Source organism: Oncorhynchus masou, chromosome 13 (genome assembly GCF_036934945.1).
Source record: "Oncorhynchus masou masou isolate Uvic2021 chromosome 13, UVic_Omas_1.1, whole genome shotgun sequence".
In the NCBI taxonomy this organism is placed as follows: Eukaryota; Metazoa; Chordata; class Actinopteri; order Salmoniformes; family Salmonidae; genus Oncorhynchus; species Oncorhynchus masou.
The window spans coordinates 87,995,455-88,007,929 of NC_088224.1; the positions used below are offsets into that span (position 1 = coordinate 87,995,455).

Here is a 12,475-nt window from a genome sequence, read left to right on the forward strand (position 1 = left end):
ATTTAACCAGGTAGGCTAGTTGAGAACAAGTTCTCATTTGCAACTGCGACCTGGCCAAGATAAAGCATAGCAGTGTAAACAGACAACACAGAGTTACACATGGAGTAAACAATTAACAAGTCAATAACACAGTAGAAAAAAAAGGGAGTCTATATACATTGTGTGCAAAAGGCATGAGGAGGTAGGCGAATAATTACAATTTTGCAGATTAACACTGGAGTGATAAATGATCAGATGGTCATGTACAGGTAGAGATATTGGAGTGCAAAAGAGCAGAAAAGTAAATAAATAAAAACAGTATGGTGATGAGGTAGGTAAAATTGGGTGGGCTATTTACCGATAGACTATGTACAGCTGCAGCGATCGGTCTCTGTCTCTAGGCCCGAACCAGACCTGGGCACTGGTCTATTCCTGCAGAATGATGAGGCCAGACTGTTTTCTGTAGATATTCTAACCATTAATGACTCTCTCTGCAACAATAACAACTTCAATGTTTGCCTGTTTTGCTTTTATGTGTGGACCAAAAGGCTCCTTAACAGCTTCTACCCCCAAGCCATCAAATGGCAACCGGACTATTTACATTGACCACCCCCCCCCCCATTTGTTTTGTACTCTGCTGCTACTTGCTGTTTATTATTTATGCATAGTCACTTCACCACCTACATGTTTAAATGACCTCTAACCTGTACCCCTGCACACTGACTCGGTACCGGTACCCCCTGTATATAGCCTCCACACTGACTCAGTACACCCTGTATATAGCCTCCACACTGACTCTGTACCGGTACCCCCTGTATATAGCCTCCACACTGACTCGGTACCGGTACCCACTGTATATAGCCTCCACACTGACTCGGTACCTGTACCCCCTGTATATAGCCTCCACACTGACTCTGTACCGGTACCCCCTGTATATAGCCTCCACACTGACTCGGTACCGGTACCCCCTGTATATAGCCTCCACACTGACTCGGTACCTGTACCCCCTGTATATAGCCTCCACACTGACTCGGTTCCGGTACCCCCTGTATATAGCCTCCACATTGACTCGGTACCGGTACCCCCTGTATATAGCCTCCACACTGACTCGGTACCGGTATCCCCTGTATATAGCCTCCACATTGACTCTGTACCGGTATCCCCTGTATATAGCCTCCACATTGACTCGGTACCGGTATCCCCCTGTATATAGCCTCCACACTGACTCGGTACCCCCTGTATATAGCCTCCACACTGACTCTGTACCTGTATCCCCTGTATATAGCCTCCACACTGACTCTGTACCGGTAACCCCTGTATATAGCCTCCACACTGACTCGGTACCCCCTGGTCCACCCCCCCCTGTATATAGCCTCCACACTGACTCTGTACCGGTATCCCCTGTATATAGCCTCCACACTGACTCTGTACCAGTACCCCCTGTATATAGCCTCCACACAGACTCTGTACCGGTATCCCCTGTATATAGCCTCCACACTGACTCTGTACCGGTACCCCCTGTATATAGCCTCCACACTGACTCGATACCTCCACACTGACTCGTACCCCCTGTATATAGCCTCCACACTGACTCTGTACCGGTATCCCCTGTATATAGCCTCCACACTGACTCGGTACCGGTAACCCCTGTATATAGCCTCCACACTGACTCTGTACCGGTACCCCCTGTATATAGCCTCCACATTGACTCGGTACCTGTACCCCCTGTATATAGCCTCCACATTGACTCTGTACCTGTACCCCCTGTATATAGCCTCCACACTGACTCTGTACCGGTACCCCCTGTATATAGCCTCCACATTGACTCTGTACCTGTACCCCCTGTATATAGCCTCCACACTGACTCTGTACCGGTACCCCCTGTATATAGCCTCCACACTGACTCTGTACCTGTACCCCCTGTATATAGCCTCCACACTGACTCTGTACCGGTACCCCCTGTATATAGCCTCCACATTGACTCTGTACCGGTACCCCCTGTATATAGCCTCCACATTGACTCGGTACCTGTACCCCCTGTATATAGCCTCCACACTGACTCTGTACCGGTACCCCCTGTATATAGCATCCACATTGACTCGGTACCGGTACCCCCTGTATATAGCCTCCACATTGACTCTGTACCGGTATCCCCTGTATATAGCCTCCACATTGACTCTGTACCGGTATCCCCTGTATATAGCCTCCACACTGACTCTGTACCGGTACCCCCTGTATATAGCCTCCACATTGACTCTGTACCGGTACCCCCTGTATATAGCCTCCACATTGACTCAGTACCTGTACCCCCTGTATATAGCCTCCACATTGACTCTGTACCGGTATCCCCTGTATATAGCCTCCACATTGACTCTGTACCGGTATCCCTGTATATAGCCTCCACACTGACTCTGTACCGGTACCCCCTGTATATAGCCTCCACATTGACTCTGTACCGGTATCCCCTGTATATAGTCTCCACACTGACTCTGTACCGGTATCCCTGTATATAGCCTCCACATTGACCCGGTACCTGTACCCCCTGTATATAGCCTCCACACTGACTCTGTACCGGTACCCCCTGTATATAGCCTCCACATTGACTCGGTACCTGTACCCCCTGTATATAGCCTCCACACTGACTCTGTACCGTAACACCCTGTATATAGCCTCCACATTGACTCTGTACCGGTACCCCCTGTATATAGCCTCCACACTGACTCGGTACCTGTACCCCCTGTATATAGCCTCCACACTGACTCTGTACCGTAACACCCTGTATATAGCCTCCACATTGACTCGGTACCTGTACCCCCTGTATATAGCCTCCACATTGACTCTGTACCGGTACCCCCTGTATATAGCCTCCACATTGACTCTGTACCTGTACCCCCTGTATATAGCCTCCACATTGACTCGGTACCTGTACCCCCTGTATATAACCTCCACATTGACTCTGTACCGGTACCCCCTGTATATAGCCTCCACATTGACTCTGTACCGGTACCCCCTGTATATAGCCTCCACATTGACTCTGTACCGGTACCCCCTGTATATAGTCTCCACACTGACTCGGTACCGGTATCCCCTGTATATAGCCTCCACATTGACTCGGTACCTGTACCCCCTGTATATAGCCTCCACACTGACTCGGTACCGGTACCCCCTGTATATAGCCTCCACACTGACTCGGTACCTGTACCCCCTGTATATAGCCTCCACACTGACTCGGTACCGGTACCCCCTGTATATAGCCTCCACATTGACTCGGTACCTGTACCCCCTGTATATAGCCTCCACATTGACTCTGTACCTGTACCCCCTGTATATAGCCTCCACACTGACTCGGTACCGGTACCCCCTGTATATAGCCTCCACACTGACTCGGTACCTGTACCCCCTGTATATAGCCTCCACACTGACTCGGTACCGGTACCCCCTGTATATAGCCTCCACATTGACTCGGTACCTGTACCCCCTGTATATAGCCTCCACATTGACTCTGTACCGGTATCCCCTGTATATAGCCTCCACAATGACTCGGTACCTGTACCCCCTGTATATAGCCTCCACATTGACTCTGTACCGGTATCCCTGTATATAGCCTCCACAATGACTCGGTACCTGTACCCCCTGTATATAGCCTCCACATTGACTCAGTACCTGTACCCCCTGTATATAGCCTCCACATTGACTCTGTACCGGTATCCCTGTATATAGCCTCCACATTGACTCTGTACCGGTACCCCCTGTATATAGCCTCCACATTGACTCTGTACCGGTATCCCTGTATATAGCCTCCACAATGACTCTGTACCGGTACCCCCTGTATATAGCCTCCACAATGACTCGGTACCTGTACCCCCTGTATATAGCCTCCACATTGACTCTGTACCGGTACCCCCTGTATATAGCCTCCACATTGACTCTGTACCGGTATCCCTGTATATAGCCTCCACAATGACTCGGTACCTGTACCCCCTGTATATAGCCTCCACATTGACTCTGTACCGGTATCCCTGTATATAGCCTCCACATTGACTCTGTACCGGTACCCCCTGTATATAGCCTCCACAATGACTCTGTACCGGTACCCCCTGTATATAGCCTCCACATTGACTCTGTACCGGTATCCCTGTATATAGCCTCCACAATGACTCTGTACACCCTGTATATAGCCTCCACACTGACTCTGTACCGGTACCCCCTGTATATAGCCTCCACACTGACTCGGTACCTGTACCCCCTGTATATAGCCTCCACATTGACTCTGTACCTGTACCCCCTGTATATAGCCTCCACACTGACTCGGTTCCGGTACCCCCTGTATATAGCCTCCACATTGACTCTGTACTGGTACCCCCTGTATATAGCCTCCACATTGACTCTGTACCGGTACCCCCTGTATATAGCCTCCACATTGACTCTGTACCGGTACCCCTGTATATAGCCTCCACATTGACTCAGTACCTGTACTCCCTGTATATAGCCTCCACACTGACTCTGTACCTGTACCCCCTGTATATAGCCTCCACATTAACTCAGTACCGGTACTCCATGTGTATAGCCTCCACATTGACTCAGTACCTGTACTCCCTGTATATAGCCTCCACATTGACTCTGTACCGGTACCCCCTGTATATAGCCTCCACACTGACTCGGTACCTGTACCCCCTGTATATAGCCTCCACACTGACTCGGTACCTGTACCCCCTGTATATAGCCTCCACACTGACGCGTTCCGGTACCCCCTGTATATAGCCTCCACATTGACTCGGTACCGGTACCCCCTGTATATAGCCTCCACACTGACTCGGTTCCGGTACCCCCTGTATATAGCCTCCACATTGACTCGGTACCGGTACCCCCTGTAAATAGCCTCCACACTGACTCGGTACCGGTATCCCCTGTATATAGCCTCCACATTGACTCTGTACCGGTATCCCCTGTATATAGCCTCCACACTGACTCGGTACCGGTATCCCCTGTATATAGCCTCCACACTGACTCGGTACCCCCTGTATATAGCCTCCACACTGACTCTGTACCGGTATCCCCTGTATATAGCCTCCACACTGACTCTGTACCGGTAACCCCTGTATATAGCCTCCACACTGACTCTGTACCGGTACCCCCTGTATATAGCCTCCACACTGACTCTGTACCGGTATCCCCTGTATATAGCCTCCACACTGACTCTGTACCAGTACCCCCTGTATATAGCCTCCACACAGACTCTGTACCGGTACCCCCTGTATATAGCCTCCACACTGACTCTGTACCGGTACCCCCTGTATATAGCCTCCACACTGACTCGGTACCGGTACCCCCTGTATATAGCCTCCACACTGACTCTGTACCGGTACCCCCTGTATATAGCCTCCACACTGACTCGGTACCGGTACCCCCTGTATATAGCCTCCACACTGACTCTGTACCGGTACCCCTGTATATAGCCTCCACATTGACTCGGTACCTGTACCCCCTGTATATAGCCTCCACATTGACTCGGTACCTGTACCCCCTGTATATAGCCTCCATATTGACTCAGTACCTGTACCCCCTGTATATAGCCTCCACATTGACTCTGTACCGGTATCCCCTGTATATAGCCTCCACATTGACTCTGTACCGGTATCCCCTGTATATAGCCTCCACACTGACTCTGTACCGGTACCCCTGTATATAGCCTCCACATTGACTCTGTACCGGTACCCCCTGTATATAGCCTCCACATTGACTCAGTACCTGTACCCCCTGTATATAGCCTCCACATTGACTCTGTACCGGTATCCCCTGTATATAGCCTCCACATTGACTCTGTACCGGTATCCCCTGTATATAGCCTCCACACTGACTCTGTACCGGTACCCCCTGTATATAGCCTCCACATTGACTCTGTACCGGTATCCCCTGTATATAGTCTCCACACTGACTCTGTACCGGTATCCCTGTATATAGCCTCCACATTGACCCGGTACCTGTACCCCCTGTATATAGCCTCCACACTGACTCTGTACCGGTACCCCCTGTATATAGCCTCCACATTGACTCGGTACCTGTACCCCCTGTATATAGCCTCCACACTGACTCTGTACCGTAACACCCTGTATATAGCCTCCACATTGACTCTGTACCGGTACCCCCTGTATATAGCCTCCACACTGACTCGGTACCTGTACCCCCTGTATATAGCCTCCACACTGACTCTGTACCGTAACACCCTGTATATAGCCTCCACATTGACTCGGTACCTGTACCCCCTGTATATAGCCTCCACATTGACTCTGTACCGGTACCCCTGTATATAGCCTCCACATTGACTCTGTACCTGTACCCCCTGTATATAGCCTCCACATTGACTCGGTACCTGTACCCCCTGTATATAGCCTCCACATTGACTCTGTGCCGGTACCCCCTGTATATAGCCTCCACATTGACTCTGTACCGGTACCCCCTGTATATAGCCTCCACATTGACTCTGTACCGGTACCCCCTGTATATAGTCTCCACACTGACTCGGTACCGGTATCCCCTGTATATAGCCTCCACATTGACTCGGTACCTGTACCCCCTGTATATAGCCTCCACACTGACTCGGTACCGGTACCCCCTGTATATAGCCTCCACACTGACTCGGTACCTGTACCCCCTGTATATAGCCTCCACACTGACTCGGTACCGGTACCCCCTGTATATAGCCTCCACATTGACTCGGTACCTGTACCCCCTGTATATAGCCTCCACATTGACTCTGTACCTGTACCCCCTGTATATAGCCTCCACACTGACTCGGTACCGGTACCCCCTGTATATAGCCTCCACACTGACTCGGTACCTGTACCCCCTGTATATAGCCTCCACACTGACTCGGTACCGGTACCCCCTGTATATAGCCTCCACATTGACTCGGTACCTGTACCCCCTGTATATAGCCTCCACATTGACTCTGTACCGGTATCCCCTGTATATAGCCTCCACAATGACTCGGTACCTGTACCCCCTGTATATAGCCTCCACATTGACTCTGTACCGGTATCCCTGTATATAGCCTCCACAATGACTCGGTACCTGTACCCCCTGTATATAGCCTCCACATTGACTCAGTACCTGTACCCCCTGTATATAGCCTCCACATTGACTCTGTACCCGGTATCCCTGTATATAGCCTCCACATTGACTCTGTACCGGTACCCCCTGTATATAGCCTCCACATTGACTCTGTACCGGTATCCCTGTATATAGCCTCCACAATGACTCTGTACCGGTACCCCCTGTATATAGCCTCCACAATGACTCGGTACCTGTACCCCCTGTATATAGCCTCCACATTGACTCTGTACCGGTACCCCCTGTATATAGCCTCCACATTGACTCTGTACCGGTATCCCTGTATATAGCCTCCACAATGACTCGGTACCTGTACCCCCTGTATATAGCCTCCACATTGACTCTGTACCGGTATCCCTGTATATAGCCTCCACATTGACTCTGTACCGGTACCCCCTGTATATAGCCTCCACAATGACTCTGTACCGGTACCCCCTGTATATAGCCTCCACATTGACTCTGTACCGGTATCCCTGTATATAGCCTCCACAATGACTCTGTACCGGTATCCCCTGTATATAGCCTCCACACTGACTCTGTACCCGGTATCCCCTGTATATAGCCTCCACACTGACTCTGTACCGGTACCCCCTGTATATAGCTTCCACATTGACTCGGTACCTGTACCCCCTGTATATAGCATCCACATTGACTCGGTACCGGTACCCCCTGTATATAGCCTCCACATTGACTCTGTACCGGTACCCCCTGTATATAGCCTCCACATTGACTCTGTACCGGTACCCCCTGTATATACTGTAGCCTTGTTATTGTTATTTTATTGTGTTACTTTTTTATAATTTTTGACTTTAGTTTATCTGGTAAACAGTATATTTTCTTAACTCTTCTTGAACTGCACTGTTGGTTAATGGCTTGTAAGTTTTTTTCACAGTTGTATTCCTGTTTCTGTTGTATTCGGTGCATGTGACAAATAAAGTTTGACGTGTGTGTGTGTGTGTGTGTGTGTGTGCGCCGCGTATGCGCAGTTCTTACCTGAGTATGACTCCCTGCTCCTCTCCAGTAGCTGTGAACTGCAGTCCTCCCAGGCCCCTGTCAGTTGGCTAAGGAAACCCTGTACATCTCTTAGCTCCTCACGAGAGCATCGAAGCAGAGACAGGGTGGCAGTCAGGGCCTGCTGCTGTCTTACGCACCTCTCTCTGTAACACACACACAGTCAGGGCTCTGCTGCTGTCCTACACACCTCTCTCTGTAACACACACACAGTCAGGGCTCTGCTGCTGTCCTACACACCTCTCTCTGTAACACACACACAGTCAGGGCTCTGCTGCTGTCCTACACACTCTCTCTGTAACACACACACACAGTCAGGGCTCTGCTGCTGTCCTACACACCTCTCTCTGTAACACACACACAGTCAGGGCTCTGCTGCTGTCCTACACACCTCTCTCTGTAACACACACACACAGTCAGGGCTCTGCTGCTGTCCTACACACCTCTCTCTGTAACACACACACACAGTCAGGGCTCTGCTGCTGTCCTACACACCTCTCTCTGTAACACACACACACAGTCAGGGCTCTGCTGCTGTCCTACACACCTCTCTCTGTAACACACACACACAGTCAGGGCTCTGCTGCTGTCCTACACACCTCTCTCTGTAACACACACACACAGTCAGGGCTCTGCTGCTGTCCTACACACCCCTCTCTGTAACTCAGTCATTTACACACATGCTCAGTAATGCGGAGCGATGACGTGGAAAACTAGAACGCAGAATAGAACATTCTGTTATTCCAAGAAGGGTTTTGACAGAACTCTGGTTAGAGCACACTGAACTCATTCAGAAACATACTGACAAGCACACACTTACACCCACACTCACTGACACACTCACTGACACACTCACTGACACACACACACACACACACACACACACACACACACTCACACACACACACACACACACACACACACACACACACACACACTCACTGATACACACACACACACACACACTCACACTCACACACACACTCACACTCACTGATACACACACAGATGCACACTCACTGATACACACACAGACGCACACTCACTGATACACACACTCACACGCACACTCACTGATACACACACACACACAGTCACACGCACACTCACTGATACACACACACTCACTGATACACACACACACTCACACGCACACTCACTGATACACACACAGACGCACACTCACTGATACACACACTCACGCACACTCACTGATACACACACAGACGCACACTCACTGATACACACACACACAGTCACATGCACACTCACTGATACACACACAGTCACATGCACACTCACTGATACACACACACACAGTCACATGCACACTCACTGATACACACACACTCACACGCACACTCACTGATACACACACACACAGTCACATGCACACTCACTGATACACACACACACAGTCACATGCACACTCACTGATACACACACACTCACACGCACACTCACTGATACACACACACACAGTCACATGCACACTCACTGATACACACACACACAGTCACATGCACACTCACTGATACACACACACTCACTGATACACACACAGTCACATGCACACTCACTGATACACACAGTGCTCAAATGGAGGGGGTTCACGGTGGTTCACCGTACCCCTTGTTAGAAAAACAGGCTAAAAGCATAACCCTTGTTAGTTTAAGATTGTGGCTTTTTTTTACATAGGAAAATCTCTTAAACCCTTAGCAGAGGTGAGAAAACGACATCTGGGTCTGATGGAGAGGAGGAAGTAGGAAGGAAGTGGGGAGGAAGTAGGGAGGATGTAGGGAGGATGTGGGGGGGTAGGGCAGATGTAGGGGAAGTATGGAAGACGTAGAGAGGAAGTATAGAGGACATAGAGGACATAGGGAGAGAGAAATGAGGGGAGGAAGTAGAGAGGAAGTATAGAGGACATAGGGGAGAAGAGAGGAAGTGGGGAGGAAGTAGGGAGGAAGTAGAGAGGGAAGTATAGAGGACATGGAGGAGGAGAGAGGAAGTAGGGAGGAAGTAGGGAGGAAGTATAGAGGACATAGGGGAGAAGAGAGGAAGTGGGGAGGAAGTAGGGAGGAAGTAGAGAGGAAGTATAGAGGACATGGAGGAGGAGAGAGGAAGTAGGGAGGACGTAGGGAGGAAGTAGAGAGGAAGTATAGAGGACATAGGGGAGAAGAGGGAAGTGGGGAGGAAGTAGGGAGGAAGTAGAGAAGAAGTATAGAGGACATAGGGGAGAAGATAGGAAGTGGGGAGGAAGTAGGGAGGAAGTAGAGAGGAAGTATAGAGGACATAGGGGAGAAGAGAGGAAGTAGGGAGGAAGTAGGGAGGAAGTATAGAGGACATGGGGGAGGAAGAGAGGAAGTAGGAAGGACGTAGGGAGGAAGTATAGAGGACATAGGGGAGAAGAGAGGAAGTGGGGAGGAAGTAGGGAGGAAGTACAGAGGACATAGGGAGAAGAGAGGAAGTGGGGAGGAAGTAGGGAGGAAGTAGAGAAGAAGTATAGAGGACATAGGGGAGAAGAGAGGAAGTGGGGAGGAAGTAGGGAGGAAGTAGAGAAGAAGTATAGAGGACATAGGGGAGAAGAGAGGAAGTGGGGAGGAAGTAGGGGGGAAGTAGAGAGGAAGTATAGAGGACATAGGGGAGAAGAGAGGAAGTGGGGAGGAAGTAGGACTGAAGTAGAAAGCAATTGGAGCAGAAGTAGCCTATCAACACGCGTGCACCTCGCTCATTGTCTAGTTTCAGCAGAATATTGTCTGTTGGTCAGTAAGCGCTCGCAGCTCAAACAACTGGTTGTCCTGTGGAGAAGCTCACAGACGAACCAAAGTGGTAGTTAAATTGAGCTCGTTTCTCAAAAGAATGAATCTGTGATGTATATTTCCCTCCACTTTCTGAGGAAGACGCCTGTTGGTGTGATCCATGTGTGTCGGGTAGCCGGGTAGCATGCGGAAAGTGTCATTTCTAAGACGTTCCTCAAAAACCTTCCCAATTACACTTTTTACCGATTGTTAATTTAACCCACGTTTGCTGAAACCATCTCATGTACTCAAAACTCTAAACACAAAACAGTTAGCCAATGTTCCCAAACCACAGAGACATCTTGCAAAATGGAACACAGCAATCAAAATCATGTACTCCCTGCTCAAAATGAAACTCGGGATACACATGAGACACGCATTAAATTAATCTAACTCAGTGACAACAGAGATCACACTAATGTGGCATGTTCCAAAAACACCACTATCAGAACCTATTACAGTGTAAAGACTCAGATGTTGTTGTTATACTGGATACTGTTTGTGTCTACTCAAAAAGACTTGTTATACTGTATACTGTTTGTGTCTACTCAAACAAAGAAAGGAAAACAAATGCAAAAATGTATGTTTTACATTTCAACATGATTCAATACATATTAAACAGTGTACTGTAAACACACTTATAGTAAAAATGTATCCATACAGGAAATATATTTACGTTTGAAAAGGAAGAAAAATAGTGCTATTTGTACTACTGTACTGTACGTTAGATCAATTGTGCAGAATAGATAAGTCAAGAAACAAATACTTCATTGCGAAAACAAAAATCAGTCACATCTGTTGTTTTGGTTTTGATCAACATCACAGGCAAATATTCTCCTTGGCCAGACAGCAGGGGAAAATATCTTCTGGCATGACGCATCCACCCCTGACAGGACTGGAACATCACCACAGGGCTCCTCCATGGCCTGGAGAAGGGCCTTATGTTCATGGGGTTTGTGATCATACACCTTCCACCGCCAAAACTGAAAACAACTCCTCAATGGGGTTGAGAAATGGGAAATATGGTGGGAGATATAGAATTGTAAACCTTGGATGGTCATTGAAGCAGTTGCAGATCTGAGCAGCCCAATGGAAACTCCTGTTGTACCAAATTAGAGCATAACATTAGCTGCTCAGGGTCATCTGGCCCTTTCTGCTCCGGCTGAAAAACATTGTCATGTAAAGGTGTTCAGGACATTAAAGAGATGTTGTATGGTCCAAGGGTGGCAAGGCAGTGGAGGACCACATCGTGGCTCATAGCTGTGCATATAGTGACATTTCCCCCATGCTGGCCAGGTACCTCAATGATGGCGCGTTGACCAATGATGTTCCTTCCTCTCCTCCTCGTCTTCACCTAAATGTAATCCAGTCTCATCTATCAATATGAGTTCCTGGGGGATGGGCATCCAACATTCACCTGTAAATGCTGTAATGGGTGGATAGTAAAGTTCACTGAGTCTCTGATGTTTCAGCGGTGTCATAAAACCACATGGTTTACTTGCACATATTCCGTACTGTTTATCCTTCACTCTTTGGGAATTCCTTTCAAATGGGACTCTGTAGATTTGCTTCATCCG

At 49.0% G+C, this 12,475-nt stretch overlaps 1 long non-coding RNA gene across 1 annotated transcript in view; it reads right to left on the reverse strand.

Moving 5' to 3' along the window:
- Positions 1–8,230, reverse strand: part of LOC135551568 (uncharacterized) — a 50,235-nt gene extending 42,005 nt beyond the window's left edge. Inside the window, exon 1 of the long non-coding RNA XR_010457329.1 lies at positions 8,083–8,230. This is a non-coding gene — a long non-coding RNA (uncharacterized LOC135551568). The remainder of the gene's footprint in view (positions 1–8,082) is intronic.
- Positions 8,231–12,475: the final 4,245 nt, after the last annotated feature.